The sequence below is a fragment of the Oncorhynchus keta genome, chromosome 14 (genome assembly GCF_023373465.1).
Source record: "Oncorhynchus keta strain PuntledgeMale-10-30-2019 chromosome 14, Oket_V2, whole genome shotgun sequence".
Classification (NCBI taxonomy): Eukaryota; Metazoa; Chordata; class Actinopteri; order Salmoniformes; family Salmonidae; genus Oncorhynchus; species Oncorhynchus keta.
In genome coordinates, this window is record NC_068434.1 from 67,505,953 (window position 1) to 67,526,056 (window position 20,104).

Here is a 20,104-nt window from a genome sequence, read left to right on the forward strand (position 1 = left end):
TTCAATTTACAATTACACAAATGAAGCACACAATAGTCAAATATGCATCATACTGTATAATCATCAGACATTTACTTTATACTATATACATCTCGACAAACAAACAAACAAAAATCCCATTTAAATGTAAAAGCGGCATGTTGCATTAGCATGCGAAAGCCTTACAACAAGCATACAGCCTTTCAAATTCATCTAATTGAATTCCATTCTCTTCAAAGCCTCACTCTATGAAAGGAAACTGATCCAGACATTCATACTGTTACTGTAAATAATGGCAATGGAAATATATTAATTTAAGCAGTGCTGTTCTCACTAAATGATAATTAAAGCATGGGCTTTGTAGTGATTTCCAATTAATGGCAGCTCCAAACATTCTTCTGCCCGCAGCTCGCCTCTAATTGCTGTAGCGATGCACAATGACCCCTGCTTAGCCTTTTCATATGGTAATAACATACCGCCACCCCAAAACTATTACGCAAATTATAGGTAAGGAGCCACTCTAATTATGTGTCCAGCTGAAGGCAACCAATGCCATGGACCTACTTCTCCCTCCCATGTAATGCAACACGTCCTTTAAACAACCAAACAGGCTTTTTTTCTCCAGCTCAATGAAAGGCCTTGTCTTGATATTTCACTTAGCATCATCAATATACAACGGTACATTGGCTACGGAGCAGTGACTGTGTTCTCAGAATGGAAAAGCTACAATATTTCCTGTGAAAGGTAGTGGATGGCCTAATGCAGATGCTGCACATGGGGATGGTGACTAAAGTGAAGTATAGAACAAGCGTATTGGAGGTGGTGGCAGGCAGGTCTGGGTTGTTAGGCTGGGGCTGTATGTGCTGCCTGTTGTTTGTGTAATGTCACACCGAGGCAGCCAGGCAGAAGCCTCCACCTGCTGTGAACCCAGGGAGCGCGCTCTGTTCAGGTGTGCCAGATGAAAGGACATTCAGTCTGGGTATTGCCCCTCGAGTTACTGCCATTAACAACACCTGTCAACGGAGAGGGTCTTTCACTCTCTCTCTCTATCTCTCTCTCTCTCTCTCTCTCTCTCTCTAGCTCTCTCTCTCTCTCTCTAGCTGTCTCTCTCTCTCTCTGTCTCTCTCTCTCTGGCTGTCTCTCTCTCTCTCTGGCTGTCTCTCTCTCTCTCTCTGGCTGTCTCTCTCTCTGGATGTCTCTCTCTCTCTCTGTATGTCTCTCTCTCGGGCTGACTCTCTCTCTCTCTCTCTCTGTCTCTCTCTTGGATGCCAGAGGGTTTTGGATGCCAAGATCTTTGCTTTCACTATTTTATAATAATAATATAATAATAATTTTATCAAATGTATTAGCCGCTAGTTTCACTACTGGCTCCACATATAAGCATTTCAAATGTTCAGTTTCTTTTGAAAGATGTAGCAGATATAACCCGTGCCTTTTCAAAATAGCACATTTAAATCAACGCACTGAAAAAAACTGAAGAAGTTAAGTAAACACATGTTGTGTAGCTCAACACCTTGCTCCATGTGTCTGGCACACCCAGACAGGTGTTGCTCAGCTGCGTGACGGGGGCTGGGGATTGTTGTGGGCGAGGCACCAGGAGGGAGGGGTGTGGCGAGAGTCGTGACCCAAGTCTTGCCTCCTCGCAAGGAGCATTTAGACAAGGCCAGGGTGACTGAATTAAGTTTCCTTCCCCTGGAAAAATAAACAGCATCTGGGGGATTTCAATCCCGGCCCGGGCCTCCCAGCACTGTCATCTCTCCCAGATGAACCTGGGAGCCGCGCTATTTTCAATCATTCACACACTGTGTACACATAACATGACAATAAGGGCATTCACGCAGACGCCTGATTCCTAGATCAAAGCACACAAATGCTTACCGCTGAATTTAATTTTTTTTCTTGACCAGGCTGAAAAAAGACTGCTCAGCGGGTCTTGGCAAGCCTGCTTTCTTTCCTGTGTTTCCACTGCAAAACAACATTTGCTAAAACAGCAACTGGCCACATTCAGCACTCTGAATCCACTTTATTCAACTGCCCTCCTCCTACATAAAAAGTTTCGAAGGGGCAATACTGTGTCTCCCATAAACTAATCAACACTTGTGTTTTACTCTGGGAGATGTGGCACAGTGCCTGGAGTCAACAGTTACCCCTGTTGAGAGTTCTAATTCCCGGTTTGGCCGGGGTAGGCAGTCATTGTAAATAAGAATTTGTTCTTAACTGACTTGCCTAGTTGAATAAAGGTTAAATAAATCAAATAAAGAAATACAAATAATGCAACATTTTAAAGTCCGGCCTTCTCATTTCACTGGAACCTAAGCAGTGTCACATGACTTTATTCATCCCTCTCTCTCTCTACTTTTTTATTCACACTTTTTCAAGTACAGTTGGTTTCAAGTAAATCTTTGGGTTTTTATTTTCTTCTTTTAAAAGCACATAACATAATTGGAAACAATTGCCATTGGGTCAAGCAAGCTTTTCGATGCCATGAACATTTTGACTTAACTAAAGTGAAAGAAGTAATTACATTCATACAAATGAGAACAATCAATTCAAATAAGAATCAACAGATTTTTGTGCCCTAAACAGTGAGAACCAATGGGAGTTGAAAGTTGTTGTGAATCAAGATAGACCCTTTCCTCCACATGAACATAAGGCTCCCATCTCTGCTTCATCACACATGCTTATTTCCACTCTGTGGGAGGTAAGAGTCAGAGCTGACATGAGCTGTTCATCTTATTTAGTGAGGTATACGACTGGGATGAATTATCACCCCTAAAGACGCTGCAGCCACCTGTTTTACTCCACTATCTGTCAACATGTTGGCTAACACCTTCTCCCAACGCAAGACCAGACTTTTACGCTGGCCTGGCTCCTCTGCATCTCTCCTCCAGAGGTTTCCCGCTGGGCAAAAGTAACCCTGCATCGTAACCGATGATGCCCTGGGCATCCGCCTGAGTTACAGAGCGCTGGAAGATAATTGCTGAGGGGGAAGCTCTCAATCTATGGGAGTTGGGACCATCGTAAGGACAAGTGATTTCATTTTCATTCAGGTTGACGGGTGGATAGTTGTGCCCCACTAGAGAAAAACGGGGAAAGTCATGACGTGGGGATGCGGGTTGACTGAGGGAGTTAACTCTTGAAGGAGGGTTCTTGTTGTCACTCAAAGCAGCAGGAAAAGGATTAGATATTTATGGTGTGACCCCCAGAGTAGAGTCGCTCTGTGGATTCCTCCCCCCCGGTAAGAATGGTCTCCTCTGACCCTCAATGACCCTGAAGGTCCTGGGCCATATCAATGGCACTCAAACCACAGCACCACAAAGAGCCAGTCGGTCCACTCTTCCTGGGATTGTCCCCCAGCAGCTGATTCTTCATTCAGACAGAAGTCTAATTTGGCCCTTATAGCATCCTTCCTCCCTGGGAGGATCCCGGGACAGCCTCACCCTGGTCCCTAGCCCTGCTGGGTGTGTTACAATAGTAGTAGAGAATAAAGTCACAGTCCACTCAAGCCTGACCACAGGAATGCACATTTTCTTCCCCTGCAATCAAAAATCAAATCAAATTTTATTTGTCACATGCGCTGAATACAACGGGTGTAGACTTAACCGTGAAATGCTCGCTTACGAGCCGAGTCCTTCCCAACGATGCAGAGTTAAAAAATAATCATTTTAAAAAATGGAACACAAGAGGAATAAAATACACAAGAATGCAGGGTAAAGTGACTAGGCATCAGGATAGATAATAATAAGAGTAAAATAAAGAACAGAGTAGCAGCAGCACAGGATGACTGTAGAAGAGAGAGAGAGTGTGTGTGTGTGTGTGTGTGTGTGTGTGTGTGTGTGTGTGTGTGTGTGTGTGTGTGTGTGTGTGTGTGTGTGTGTGTGTGTGTGTGTGTGTGTGTGTGTGTGTGTGTGTGTGTGTGTGTGAATGCTTGAGGGATTTGTGTGAGTGTGTCAATGTACTGTGTGTGTGAGTGTGTATATAAAGTCTTGTGAGTTTGCATAGAGTCAGTGCAGATAGTCCAGGTAACCATTAATGAACTATTTAGCAGTCTTATGGCTATTTAGCATTCTAATGGCTTGGGGGTAGAATCTGTCTCGGAGCCTGTTGGTCCAAGAGCCCATGCTCCGGTAACGTTCGCTGGACGGTAAGGGTGCACAAACACACTTTTAATAGGATAATGTTTCAATTCAACATGTGATGGATGACCTGCTGCTTAGGCCTATTAGCTGTCATGGTTCAGACAGCAGCACCACTTCGTTCATGGTTTGAAACATCTAAGGTATGTAGTTATTGTAGCACATAACACGTTCCACCATTAAAACTGTAAAAAGAAGACCATTTTTCAGTGAGACAGCAGTAGTCACTGGAAAGTCCCCCCCCGCTCTATCCCCCATGGACTGTTGGGGTTTACACAGCTGCTGTGTCTGCTTGCTCCTAGCTCCCATCCAACACCCCTCTACCGCCAGCCCCCACACTGCCTCTACCCCACCCCACTCATACCCCCTCTGGTGCTGCTGGAGCCTGCTGCCCCAAAAAAGAACAGACTCACAGTTTATTTACAACTCCTCCACTTTCCCTGTGCGTATTCTGACAATGTTCCATCACACTACTTTGAGTAACATTAGCATTACTCAGAGTTGAACTCGCTCTTTAGCAATCATTTCCTCTGAAATTTATAGAGGCTTTCTCAACGTTTCAAAAATCCCCACTGTGTCATTTTCTGGTTGAGCGCTCCAACTCCTTTCTACCTTGAATGAGTCCTTTTGGAAGTTTTTCTTGGTAAGCCCTTCGCATCATTTATACGTCTTGACTCTCTCTCCTCTTCCATTCCCATCACATTACTGTCTCTGTATTTAAAACTAATCACTGCTAACAAAACTTCCATCATTAGCTGCTCTATGAAAAGCAAAGAAGCTGAGTCTTGCAGGAGATACAGTATATTGACGTTTGAGTTGAAGATAGTTCATCCCACATGTCCTTCTGCTTCAGCCCAAATTCTAAAGTACTTATGAGTGGTGAGTGACACCGGGGGAAGACAGGTGGTGCTGTGGCCTGACTTTTGTCACCTGCCAGGAGAACATGGGGGCGGCAGGTAGCCGAGTGATTAGAGTGTTGGGCCAGTAACCAAAAGGTTGCTAGTTCGAATCCCTGAGCTGACAAGGTAAACATCTGTTGTTCTACCTAGGCAGTTAACCTACTGTTCCTAGGCCTTCACTGCAAATAATAATTTGTTCTTAACTAACTTGCCTAGTTAAATAAAATAAAAAAATAAAAAACATCAGTGCTAGAGCCTCATCTGAAGAAGGGAATGAGATAGATCTGGGTCATGTGGACATAATATCCACTAAATATATATGGCATGAGAGCTTCATTTTGCTCTAAAATGGAGCTGACCCTTCAGAACTTGAACTCAGCCTAGCCATGGCAGTGATGTGATACATTTCTCCAGTGGGTGTGCTGGTCAATTAGTGAGCTTGATGTGCATACATTAGCCATTGATCATGCACCCAGAGGCCATTGTAAACAAAGCATCTCCACTGGCATATCAATGAAAAGATGATTAAATCTGAAAAGGCCCCAAAGCAATACACCCACATATGATAAACATTGGGCTAATTTAGGTTATGGTGTATTAAACGTTTTAACTGCCTTGGTTACGTCCTTTGAGTGGTAATAACAACGCTTTCCTGAAGGTTTTTTTCCCTCCTCCTTTTCAAGGCGATCATTTCCTGTAGCAGCACTTTTGTTTAATGCAGGCACAACCACAGTCACATCTGGTCTGGCGGTGGGCGATGATGTCAATGGATGTTGAGACCGTGCTGGGCCTGGCTCCATGTCAGCCAGCGGTGCGCTCACTCATGTGGTTTTAACTCTCTCCTCTTAGTAGGAGCACGGGACACGCCTTGAACAGCACAGGGGGCAACCTCTCACCCACACGCCCCGCCCTGCCAAACATATCTATCATTCATTCTCATTACAATGTAATTTTCTCAAGTGTCACTTGTCAAAGCCCAAAATGAACCACCAATGTGATTTCGCCCAGGCTTAACCTGAATTAGACTTGTGAAAGCTTAACACGCTGTAAGATGTTACGGCACTGCTCAGTCATTATCTCAACCCAATATTTAGAACCTTGTGCTGTAGGAAACTACTGGGTAAAGCACCTATTACACATTCTCCTGTCTCAAAACATTCATTTGTAAGTCAAGGAGCACTACAGGGGACTTTCTCAAACCTCTCTCTCTCTCTCTTTTCTCTCTCTTTTCTCTCTCTCTCTTTTCTCTCTCTCTTTTCTCTCTCTCTCTCTCTTTTCTCGCTCTCTTTTCTCTCGCTCTCTTTTCTCTCTCTCTCTCTTTTCTCTCTCTTCTCTCTCTTTTCTCTCGCTCTTTTCTTTCTCTCTCTTTTCTCTCTCTCTTTTCTCTCTCTATATACATACATATACACACATATATATATATATATAACTCCCACCCTCCCTCTACAGACACAGACATCTATGTAAGTGTTGATTACATGAATGCTTGTCAATGTAAACGGCTAGACAGTTTTCCTGTCTGGGTAGAGTAAGAGCGGCATTGATCCTTTTCCATTGGGTTTCCTGTCCCAGAATGCAGTGTGGGCCAGAGGCCAGCCTCTCTATCTATGTGGATGGAGTAGCAGGTTCAGACAATAGGCCTGACTTCCTTGTCATCCCTGATAGATGACTCAGGGGTCTCAGGCTGACATTAGCATCACAATAGACTAAAGCAACAATATGGAGGCATTCAGCAGGAGGATCCCTGGCTGGATCAGGGTGTGGGTAGAGGAGGCATTCAGCAGGAGGGTCCCTGGCTGGATCAGGGTGTGGGTAGAGGAGGCATTCAGCAGGACGGTCCCTGGCTGGATCAGGGTGTGGGTAGAGGGGGCATTCAGCAGGAGGGTCCCTGGCTGGATCAGGGTGTGGGTAGAGGAGTCATTTAGCAGGAGGGTCCCTGGCTGGATCAGGGTGTGGGTAGAGGAGGCATTTAGCAGGAGAGTCCCGGGCTGGATCAGGGTGTGGGTAGAGGAGGCATTCAGCAGGAGGGTCCCTGGCTGGATCAGGGTGTGGGTAGAGGAGGCATTCAGCAGGAGGGTCCCTGGCTGGATCAGGGTGTTGGTAGAGGAGGCATTCAGCAGGAGGGTCCCTGGCTGGATCAGGGTGTGGGTAGAGGAGGCATTCAGCAGGAGAGTCCCTGGCTGGATCAGGGTGTGGGTAGAGGAGGCATTCAGCAGGAGGGTCCCTGGCTGGATCAGGGTGTGGGTAGAGGAGGCATTCAGCAGGAGGGTCCCTGGCTGGATCAGGGTGTGGGTAGAGGGGGCATTCAGCAGGAGGGTCCCTGGCTGGATCAGGGTGTGGGTAGAGGGGCCATTCAGCAGGAGGATCCCTGGCTGGATCAGGGTGTGGGTAGAGGAGGCATTCAGCAGGAGGGTCCCTGGCTGGATCAGGGTGTGGGTAGAGGAGGCATTCAGCAGGAGGGTCCCTGGCTGGATCAGGGTGTGGGTAGAGGGGGCATTCAGCAGGAGGGTCCCTGGCTGGATCAGGGTGTGGGTAGAGGAGGCATTCAGCAGGAGGGTCCCTGGCTGGATCAGGGTGTGGGTAGAGGGGGCATTCAGCAGGAGGGTCCCTGGCTGGATCAGGGTGTGGGTAGAGGAGGCATTCAGCAGGAGGGTCCCTGGCTGGATCAGGGTGTGGGTAGAGGAGGCATTCAGCAGGACGGTCCCTGGCTGGATCAGGGTGTGGGTAGAGGGGGCATTCAGCAGGAGGGTCCCTGGCTGGATCAGGGTGTGGGTCGAGGGGGCATTCAGCAGGAGGGTCCCTGGCTGGATCAGGGTGTGGGTAGAGGAGGCATTCAGCAGGAGGGTCCCTGGCTGGATCAGAGTGTGGGTAGAGGAGGCAGAAAGCCTTTAACTTGACAAGAACAGCGGCACACTGGGAAACAGCGCTTGCCAAGAGGAGAACCTGTCACTAACAATAAAGGAGACTTGTGGCCTGGAAGTTGAACAGGTGACAGACAATGGTATCCTACATGTGGCTGTCAGTTTCCAGTAACCTACATTTGAATATGTACAAAATAATAAAACAAATATTTTTACGTAACGATAGCCCAGATTTTATAATCGTTAAACATAACCACACTGCAAAAGTATGTTTGTAAGTCGCTCTGGATAAGAGCGTCTGCTAAATGACTTAAATGTAATGTAATGTATGTTGTTTGTATTGTATTGAACAAAACAATAGGTCTGTCCTTTGAGCGAGAGGCTAGCTGAAACAATTCCAATGCTTCTAAAAATAAAGGCTTGAAGTTGCTAAGATCCTGCAGGTGTTTCCCCGTGAAGGTGTGGCTCAAAGAAACTCCCTCCTCTCTTCCTCCTCCTTAACCCCCTCCCTCCCCCCATTTAAAGCGTGGTGCCCTAAGAAAGACTTCAAGGTCAAAGTCGGCATGTCGACGATCACACACACTCTGGACATTTTTAGGGTCACAATAGTTTACCCCACCCCCCACGATGACACACACACACGTCCCATCCATCCATCTGAGCCTATATATCTAAGCCTTTATATCTTCTAGAGCGGCCGTCTGTGTGTGTGTGTCCATCTGCCTCCTGCTGAGAGGGCACGGTCACACGCAAACACACGTATACACATCCTCTACATCCTACTCACTCAGCTCACTTTGATAATCCATCGCATGGTGCCATGCTGCTGAGTTAGAGGAAACAAGGATTAACAAAGACCATATGTTCGTTTTTTTGTGCAAATAGTTTTCAAGAATATTGTTCTGAATTATTTGAAGTGAAACATACTGAGGGATTCTGATTGTCATCTGCAGTCTGTACATTCATTGAAGCCTCCACCCAAAATTCCACAATCCATGATTTGACTATTTGATTTGTAGAGCCTGTTGTGTGCCTGTGTAAATGTAGGGCAGGCTCCTTAATGTCTCTGGGAGAGAGAAATGGAACATCAGTGGCTGTTTGCTTTCGGCTCTGACCTCAGCCCGAACACTCAACATGGGTATTTCTCATTCATACAGCCACAGACCACAACAATTCTGTGCTCATTTGAAACAGAAACATGAAAAAATGAACCCAATCCATGAGGGCACTTATGTAACACTGTAGAAGAAATGTGAAGAGTTAATGAATTTGGTTTAAAAAGTCATTAAGTAATGTGTCCCCTCTTCAGGACTTCTCAAACAGGCCGGTGGGGCAGACAGAAACCACAGAGATTCATATCACCCATTTACGAAACACGAATGCCCTCGAATAACTCACTAAACTCACATATGGGTTTACACGAACAGATGATGTTTTTAAGATTATGCTTACATAATATCACGTGTAATATAAAAGAGCTCATTTTATGTATAAAATGAGCTCCACAAACAAAAAGACGTAATCCAGTCCACTTTCAAAGACATAGATATAATGACGTTCCCAATCTCTTGCATAACCTTTAGCATACAATGTGAAATGATAGAAAGTCACATTCAAATGTAATGACATGATTGTCATTTTAGAAACAGGGGCCTACTATTACTCAAAACTATTACTCAAATACATTTACAGTATTTCTCTAAAATCGATGTGCTAGTAATCTGTTGCAGACAAATATACGTTGCAAAACTACCATAAACCTATATTTTTAATACTTGCGTCTAAAATGTATTTATCTACGAGAAGATAAGATCTTATGAGAAGATATGAGAAGATATAAGTTCTTATGAGAAGATAAGATCTTATATTTATTGAAGTATAATCACATTTTCTCTTAGATACACTGATTTCAAGAGATTCATCGATCCCATTTCTGCAGTTTGTTAATTTGTGGTTTCTAATATAAGGACTTTGCTGATTGATTGAGAAAATAGAAGCAGTTCCTTCTGACGATCAGGGCTACAAAGGGTGAGCTCTTCCATGGAACGGCTAGGCTATATTTGGGCTATAGTCTTAAGAAAACAAAGAACAAACAGAGCAGCAGACCCCAAACTTGAGTAACGTTTCTCATTCAGTCGTCGAGCCGTCCAACAATATCCACTACTTAATCATTGTCATGTGATATAACTGTTGTTCCACAGTGAGTAACAGCATGGTATGCAACCAGGATCTACAAGCATTCAGTGGTAGTAGACCATCACTTTCACCCGCAGAAAGTGGCCAGCTGAATGGGCTTTTGCCAAGTTCCTGCGACTCCTGATACACATCCATAATTCAACCCAGTGGAGGTCGGTGCTCACAGACACTCAAAGGCACTGTGTTTAGTCTTCAGGCCTGATTAATGGATAAAAAGTCTCATTCGGTGGCTGGAAATCTGACTGCGGATCAATTCATTTCTCCGTATAATGTCTTTGTATGTAATTAATACCTCTTTAGAAATCTATTTATTTCTGCCAACACCAAAAAGAAATCAATACTTCACTTTAACTGACCTTAAAGTGGGTTAAAAGCCCAGTGAGTGGTTGAGGTAATGAGTCAGGTTAATCGTGAGAGGTTAAAGGTGGGGTATTTTATATCCAGCTAACAGGACATCAGATATCAACAGGTTACTGACCCGGGTCTTCACGGAGACACAGAGAGGATTACACCAGCTAACCTCTGCTAAATGTTGACTGTGTTTTGGACAGGGGCGAGGAGTTAGGGGCGCCACCCATCACTCAGAGGCCCTGGCCGGCTCTACGTCCTCTCTCCCTGGCCTGTCCTGCTCAGGCGAGCCTGCGGCTGAGGCCTACTCCCCCCTCTCAGAGCAATACATGCGCTCACCGGGGAACAATTAACGCAGCCAGCACTAGTCTGAATCACTCTATCAATTAGGAGCCACTGAGTGTATCATCACATACACTACTGCAAAGGCAGGCCTGGCCGTTGGGTCGGGGTGTGTCTTTTAGGAGTAGTGGGGGAGGAGGAGAGAGAGAAGGTGGGAGGGATTAAATAAACAACCAGTGAGTCGGGCTACAGTCAGACTGGCTGCTGGACTAATCTGTGAGGGCGGCGGTAATTAGGAGTCCCCTGAGGAACTTGTAGCGGAGCGCGGGCGATGTGTGAACATGACGCTGGCTGGCAGGCAGGGAGGCACCCCCACCCGCCTCCTCACAGGGTTAAATCAATATTTTCAATCTCTCAGGATCAATCTGGCATCTGAACACAAAGAAAAACCTGTTAGCAGCGACCAATATGTGTAAATGAAAAGCCCAACTTTGTGGCCCTGATGTGGTCTGCCTCTCCTTCTCCTGTGTGCTTCTCTTTAACTCACACGGGCTGAAAGTAAAAACCTTATCTCTCAAAGTTGTGAGGGAATTCTATCCTTTGCCAACAGAGAAATCACACACAATCCTCTCTGTCAAGGCTGTAACAGTCTGACAGCTCCAATCAGTCTAGAAGAGATAGCTGCCTGTGATACAGACCAACCACAATAGTTAATGATAGTAAACGTGCCCAATGTGATCATTTCTCTGCTGTTGAGATATGAATATAGAAGTCTTCTAAGTGCAGCTCCTTTGTCTGCTTCGCTGCGATAAACACTGCATTATTGGCAAGGCTAGCATATCTCCTAACTGTTCTTCATGATCCTCTTCACAAACAGACTTACAGTTTGTACATTTGAGAATCCTATGGGCCTTACCTTGGTCATACAATCACATGCTTCAACATCTGCTGCCAACATTAAATGACAGGCTTTAGGAGCACTGGTTGAAAAATATAGAGATACAGTACAGATTCCATTCTTACGGATTCCATTTTAGACAATCTGGACCCTCTCTTCCTAAAATTATCTGCCGCCATTGTTGCAACCCCTATTACCAGTCTGTTCAACCTCTCTTTCGTATCGTCTGAAATTCCTAAAGATTGGAAAGCGGCCACAGTCATCCCCCTCTTCAAAGGGGGAGACACTCTAGACCCAAACTGTTACAGACCTATATCCATCCTGCCCTGCCTTCCTAAAGTCTTCGAAAGCCAAGTGAACAAACAGATCACCGACCATTTAGAATCCTACCGTACCTTCTCCGCTATGCAATCTGGTTTCCGAGCTGGTCACGGTTGCAACTCAGCCACGCTCAAGGTCCTAAACGATATCATAACCGCCATCAATAAAAGGCAGTACTGTGCAGCTGTCTTCATTGACCTGGGCAAGGCTTTCGACTCTGTCAATCACCGCATTCTTATCGGCAAACTCAACAGCCTTGGTTTCTCTAATGACTGCATCGCCTGGTTCACCAACTACTTCTCAGATAGAGTTCAATGTGTCAAATCGGAGGGCCTGTTGTCTGGACCTCTGGCAGTCTCTATTGGGGTGCCACAGGGTTCAATTCTCAGGCCGACTCTTTTCTATGTATATATCAATGATTTTGCTCTTGCTGCGCCGGTGATTCTTTGTACCACCTCTATGCAGACGACACCATTCTGTATACGTCTGGCCCTTCTTTAGACACTGTTTTAACAAACCTCCAAACCTTCTATTGTGTTAAGAGGTTCAATGCCATACAAAACTCCTTCCATGGCCTCCAACTGCTCTTAAATGCTAGTAAAATGAAATGCATGCTCTTCAACCGATCGCTGCCCGCACCCGCTCGCCCGACTAGCATCACTACTCTGGACGGTTCTGACTTAGAATATGTGGACAACTATAAATACCTAGGTGTCTGGCTAGACTGTAAACTCTCCTTCCAGACTCATATTAAGCATTCTAATCTAAAATTAAATCTAGAATCACCTTCCTATTTCGCAACAAAGCCTCCTTCACTCATGCTGCCAAACATACCCTCGTAAAACGGACTATCCTACCGATCCTTGACTTCCACAATGTCATTTACAAAATAGCCTCCAACACTCTATTCAGCAAAATGGATGCAGTCTATCACAGTGCCATCCGTTTTGTCACCAAAGCCCCATATACTACCCACCACTGCGACCTGTATGCTCTCGTTGGCCGGTCCTCACTACATATTCGTCGCCAAACCCACTGGCTCCGGGTCATTTAAAAGTCTTTGATAGGTAAAGCTCCACCTTATCTCATCTCATTCATAGTCACCATAGCAACACCCACCCGTAGCAAGCGCTCCAGCAGGTATATTTCACTGGTCATCCCCAAAGCCAACACCTCCTTTGGCCGTCTTTCCTTCCAGTTCTCTGCTGCCAATGACTGGAACGAATTGCAAAAATCACTAAAGTTGGAGACTTATAACTCCCTCACTAACTTTAAGCGTCAGCTGTCCGAGCAGCTTACCGATCGCTGCAGCTGTACACAGCCCATCTGTAAATTGCCCATCCAACCAACTACCTACCTCATCCCCATAATTGATTTCGTTTTTCAGCTCTTTTGCACACCAGTATTTCTACTTGCACATCCTCATTTGCACATCTATCACTCCAGTGTAAATACCTAAATTGGCCTATTAGTTGCCTTACCGCCTTACTTCATTTGCACACACTGTATACAATTTTTCTATTGTGTTATTGACTGTACATTTGTTCATCCCATGTGTAACTGTGTTGTTTTTGTCGCACTGCTTTGCTTTATCTTGGCCAGGTCGCAGTTGTAAATGAGAACTTGTTCTCAACTGGCCTATCTGGTTAAATAAAGGTGAAATTAAAAAAAATATATTACACAAAATGGTTTTATCATTGTAGAATGGTTGGTCTCATCAGTAGAATGTGTTTCATAAATATAAAATGGTACCATCATCAGTGTTAAACTGATGCTGTACATGAATGGAGAGCATAAGACACTGTATCTTTAAGAAGTCCAGAGTTCCAGCATTTTACTCAAACAAAAGCAGCCAATTGGGAGCGTGCAACCTGAAACCAGCCCAGCTCTATAGAGACTCACACAGGCTTCCCTGCTGGGACACACCCCATAAAGTCCCTGACACACACAGGCAGCAGAATATTCCCTACTAACCTAACCCTGCTCTCACATGCAAACCTTTCCTGATAAAACATTGAGCAAACCTCACTATGGTCAAATCACAACTGAGCACACTGTAACCCTCTCTCTTCCCTGCATGTCAGGAATTACATGGCACCTTAAGAAAGTGCTCTTTCTGCTCTTGTTAGAACAGGATGGAACTTGAAAACACGATTGTGTCCTTTACATGGGAAAAACGAACGTTGTATTTTGTACAATCATTTAAGGATAAAAACAGCCTCAGTGTTGATCATTTTAGGACAGAGGTGTGTGTGTGCGTGTGTGTGTGTGTGTGTGTGTGTGTGTGTGTGTGTGTGTGTGTGTGTGTGTGTGTGTGTGTGTGTGTGTGTGTGTGTGTTTAGCCTACATGCATGTATGTGTGCCTGCTTTGTCTGTGTATAAATGTGTCTGGGTTCTCACAGTCTCTAAGAAAACCATCTGAGATTCCATGGTACATTCCATTCTGATGAGGAGCCTGTGTCTGGACATTGATAAACCAACTGAGGTCCTGACCTACAAAAGACAAACTGAGACTGCTGTTCATACCAGCCACTGTATGCTGATGGATTTACATAATATACCGAAAAGTCCCTAAATGCCACTAAACAAATCCAGCAGAAAGAGATTTACAAGGATTTTCCTTCATCTAACCCTGACATATGGATACACCAAAAGCATCCTCAATATTCAAAAACGTTGCACACAATCTCCGTCTGCGAGCAAGCCGTCTCTTTAGCACTATTTAAGCGCCTGCCAATAGCATCCCGTCACCCACTGGTCAACAAATAACAACAACAAGAGTCCAGGGCCCATTGTTCTGGCTGAGCAGCCAAGCGTGGTGCAATCCCCCAACAGCCTGAGGTTGGTTAACGCAGCAGGCAGGCAGGCAGGCAGGCAGGCAGGCAGGCAGGCAGGCAGGCAGGCAGGCAAGCAGGAGACAGGAATCTAAGACAAGTGCCAACATGCCATGCCTGGTCACACCTCACACACAGGGTCACTTCAATATCAACACAGGTCGACACTGGGGTCTACATGCTGGGGAGACCCCTACTAAAAATAACAGTACTGATCATCAAAAAAGCTGAGAATCTAGATTAAAATCCCTTCTAATGTAAATTGATTACATTACGATTACATTGATGATATGAAATCCAGTTGTAAATATAACCAGACCTGTTTCTATCACCTGTACTCCTACTCTTCGAGCTGGGCCTATTGAACGAACACACGTCTCTCTCTTCATTGCCACGGGCACAAAACAACAACAGGTGCAGGCAAGCAGCAGCAGGATTGTCAGTGTTGAGCTTGGTTTAAAATGACAGCACAAAGAGCACATATAAAAGGTACCCTCCTCGAATGTTAGAGGCTGAAATGTCATGTGAGTCTCGTTATACTGCAACAGTCTCCCTTTGAAAATCCGACAGAATTTTAAGGAGCAGACAATTGGAAGCATTGTCCCTGAGAATAAACTAAATATACTGTAGTGAGTGGGGCAGGGCGGACGACAAAACAAACAGAGAGACGGGCAGATAGAAGCAGAAACATCTTCACTGACTGACCCAGAATGACTACATAACTTTGGTGTGTCAACCTATGAACTCATGACCTTTACATCCTTTACATTATTCAACACAACCCCCTGCTAGTCTCACAATGCCAACATCTAGCCGGTCCAGACTGAACTCCGATTACACTTCAAGGGTTCCTCTTATCAGGAGAAAAATATAATATAATTGGAATTTTTCCATCATGTGTGTAAAAACACAGCAGTGCTCCATTGCCACAATGGCTCAGGAACAAAGAGGGGATTATTGTGGAGGTGTCTGATGCCTCTCCGTCCTGAAGTTCCGCACACTCCAATCTGTGTGAATGCAGGTGACTCAGGGAGCCTGAGCTGATCCCAGAATTCCTCATTATCTGCCCAGCGGGGGATCTCAGGTCCGCTCGCTGTCTCTGGAAGCACTGCAGGGCCGGCAAAGCGGGCCCCAGAGGAGCACAGAGCTGGGCCATCGGGGGTGAGCCAGGTCTGCTCATTATGCCTAACTCATCCTTGGCATCCCTGCAAACCAAGTGCCACTTAGTGCCCGTAGGAGAGGCATGGGTCGGCCCACTGATGAGATGACAGAGCACACAGCATAGCAGTAATGGGAAAGCTTTGTTTCAAAAGACAAGAAGGACCAAGACATACGTGGACTGATAGTGTCGCCAATCTCCAGAATCGCATGTAAAGCCCTGTCTTACCTGTACCTTAGTCATCAAGCTGAAATGACAGAAAGCAGTAAACATTTTCCACCTCTAAACTCAACAGATACAGTGTAGTGATTGGCCAGGCCCAGATAGGGCCCAATCAGACAGCCTCCAAGAGCAGAGCACAGATGGTCGTTTCACACATCATAATCATTACTGTTGCCACGGCTTTACTGCTCCAACACAAACATATTGTGATATTTAGACTGGTTTATGATAGCTGTGCCAGTGCTTTATCTACATTGATGTAAAGTGGAATATTTTGCTGCGGTATGTAACACACACACTAGAGTTAAACAGCTCTGCAATGGAACACATGAATTAGATACAGCCATCCTTTGAAAGTGATGAGCGTAAAATACAAGAAATGTGACTATAGGCAACACCTGGGAAAATTGAATGAATTCAGATTTTCTTTGGCAGCAGTAAAATGGGAAATATTCACTCACTTGTATTGCAAGGCTAGCGCGTAAATGCAAATACACAGTGAATACATTCATAATGTGGGGCATGTCATTTCATGCGTCAACCCCATTTCTGGGCTGAGTTAAATAGAGGCTTGCACAGCAGGTGAATTATGTAAGTAAGCAGCAGTGTTGGGGGCTTGGGGCCACAGCCACTTTCTCACTGTGCTTTTCATGATCCTCTCATCAGCCAGCCCAGGGCCAGGCTCTGCCTACCATGCAGCTGTGCTGTTGTTCACCCTAGTCACAATTAACCTCTGAGACTGGGCACGGCGCCAGCCCCGATGAGACTCAGGGCACCAGAAAGCTCTTCAGGTAAACACCGCCACGATAGGCTAAGAAGCCGAAATTAGACATTGTTTTGAACCATGAGGCAGTTGCTATAGAGACTGTTGCTAATTAACTGCACTCGGTCCGGGGGCACCAAAGGGCTTAAGGGCACTCAGGACGATTCCTCTTGTGATGAGCTTTATGCACGGTACCCAAGTACTATCCCCAGGGTCTCTCATCACCAAAATACCTGCGTCTCCACCCCCCACCTGTCACAGATGCCATGAGAGGGGCGGTGGTGGTCTGTCTGTGTGTCCATCAGGACCAAACCCTGTGGACCAGGATTACAAAGCTGTGTGAGGGGAGATGCTCTATGGTTGGCAGGGCCCGGCTCGCCCTCTTAAAACACAAATCACTGTGGCATTTCAGACCAATCAATGCCCTCCATCAGCACTGAGGACCACTTCATGGCTTTCTCATCATCTCTGGTGGCATTCTGAAGTGATGCCCTGCGAGCTAGAGCACCTCACTAATGGAAATCTGTAGCATGCAGGGAGAAACAGACACATATCTAACATCATAAACAAAACGCTTCAGTTTTTCTCGGGGAAATGCAACAGGTCGGTATGTCTAAAGATGAGGCTCTTGCTGGTAAATCTGTTTTGACGGGGGCTACCTCTAGAGATATCCCCTTTGTTCTCTGTTTTTTAAAGAATGACACCGGCATCATACAGATATCCCAACAATTCATGATTGGTGAGAAAGGAAGGAAGGTGTGAGATTCCTGAGGGAGATGGAAGAGGCTGTGTTGTGAGATTCCTCTTGGCTCTCCAGTCAGACACAGTGTCTCCTGTGAGACAACATTGCCTCATTGAGAGCTGCATCTTTCCACAGTTTACAACACCACTGACTACATCCATAACAGACTACCCTCTAAAAATGGGCATTCTTCCAATAATAATACTAATACAATTTCAATGTTTGATAATTATTACATTTTTGTGCAAATAGTATTTCTTAATAAAACAATAACATTTGAGTTAAATTATTTTGGTAAAATTGCTTGAAGGTAAGATGTTTGATATTTCTTACTATTTCCGTAATTACACAGTCATAATATGTAAACAAACACTATACCCATGTTTTTAAAAATCAAAACAGTCCCAATAAAAAGGCAGCCTATTTTCCATACTGGGCAGTGCTACAGTCCTCTTAATGGCTCAGTGAGTATGAGTGGGTTCACAGTTCACGCTATGATGGGTTTGGCACTAGGACCCAGCAACAGCTGCAGGGTTGAACAGAACAGCTAGCCTTGCCCCCAGAAAAAGCCCACAAACACACTGAGACCAGTTCCAATCTGCTCCCCTCCCCGCCCTCCCGCCTCAAAGTCCTACCAAACTTTGTGTTAGTTAGGCACAGAAAGTCCACGTCTCCCCTCCTCGCTAGCCCCCTGAAAAAAATATATATATATTCCTCTACACATTGTCTTTCAAAAGCTCTTTCACACAGCTGAACACTGGCTCTCGACCCAGTCTGTTTCCAAGGCACAACAAACAACCTTGTATAGAGCTTTCATGTGCAGCATGTAAGCTTGTTGTCTTCACATCTTTGGATCCGTTGGCCATTGTGCTGCAGAAAAGCAATTGAATTGTGCAGCATGAAAATTAAGAGAGAGTGTTACTCACATAATACACTGTCCATTAACACATCCCCTGATAAACTTCAGTGGTACTTGAAGCATTATTTCAAAACAAGGATCATCCCACTAGATTTACACACCTACGCATGTTGCCTCAAGAACAGCCTGACTTCTTTGGGGCATGATGTGCTGTGGTGTTCAATTGTTGCTCAATCGGATGTGCTACCTGTCCCAAACCTGTTGTTTTCAACTCTCTAGAGACAGCAGGAGCGGTAGAGATACTCCTAATGATCGGCTATGAAAAGCCAACTGACATTTACTCCTGAGGTCCTGACTTGCTGCACCCTCGACAACTACTCTGATTATTATTATTTGACCATGCTGGTCATTTATGAACATTTGAACATCTTGGCCATGTTCTGTTATAATCTCCACCCGGCACAGCCAGAAGAGGACTGGCCATCCCACATAGCCTGGTTCCTCTCAAGGTTTCTTCCTAGGTTTTGGCCTTTCTAGGGAGTTTTTCCTAGCCACCGTGCTTCTACACCTGCATTGCTTGCTGTTTGGGGTTTTAGGCTGGGTTTCTGTACAGCACTTTGAGATATCAGCTGATGTAAGAAGGGCTATATAAATACATTTGATTTGATTTGTTATCAAGGGACCTTGAAAACATTCCCTACACCAGTACACCACTACCATCAGCCTGTACTGTTGAGACAAGGCAAATTCGCTTAAGTCACTTGTTTTGCACATTCTAATGTTCAATCGGACAGTAACTGAATGCCTTGATGCCAGTCTGCCTGCTATATATAGCAAGCCACGGCCAAGTGACTCTGTCTGTAGGAGCGAACCATTTCCGTGAACGACGTACCTAATAAACTGGCCACTGAGTGTATATTTCAGTCAATATTTCACTGTGATGGGCTGACATCTCTGGCTCAGGGCACAGTGAAAGGCCAGTCTGTGGACACAGTGGATTATGCTGGTGAGTATATACAGTGGGGCAAAAAAGTATTTCGTCAGCCACCATACTTATTTTCCACCATAATTTGCAAATAAATTCATAAAAAATACTACAATGTGATTTTCTGGATTTTTTTCTCTAATTTTGTCTGTCATAGTTGAAGTGTACCTATGATGAAAATTACAGGCCTCTCTCATCTTTTTTAAGTGGGAGAACTTGCACAATTGGTGGCTGACTATATACTTTTTTGCCCCACTATATGCAAGCGGATACCCAGCACATCAAGCATGGTTGACCTCCGCTCAATCCCCCTGATCCCAAGCAGGTCAAGGTACATTCAATACCACCAATAACACAACCACTGACGGAATAGCTGTAGACACCACTCTGCATGGCACTTCCCTTTACACAGCACTGGAAACAAACAAAGCAGAAGACAATGGATTTTATGAAAATGAATAACCTTGAATCGGTTATTATCATATTCTTTATGCATTAGCAGAGCCAGCAAAGGCCTATCAATTCTCCCAAGGTTTGCATTTGACACAAAACGTGCTGTTTTATGTTAGATGGTGTTTTGTGGAATTTGAAATGGTGGAAGTGCCTGAGCTATATAACTT

The 20,104-nt window shown here is 45.1% G+C and overlaps 1 protein-coding gene across 7 annotated transcripts in view; it reads right to left on the bottom strand.

The window, feature by feature from the left end:
• The window catches only part of LOC118393838 (transcriptional enhancer factor TEF-1), a 55,532-nt gene that overhangs the window by 15,506 nt on the left and 19,922 nt on the right, over window positions 1–20,104 (bottom strand). The gene's annotated exons all lie outside the window — the stretch shown is intronic.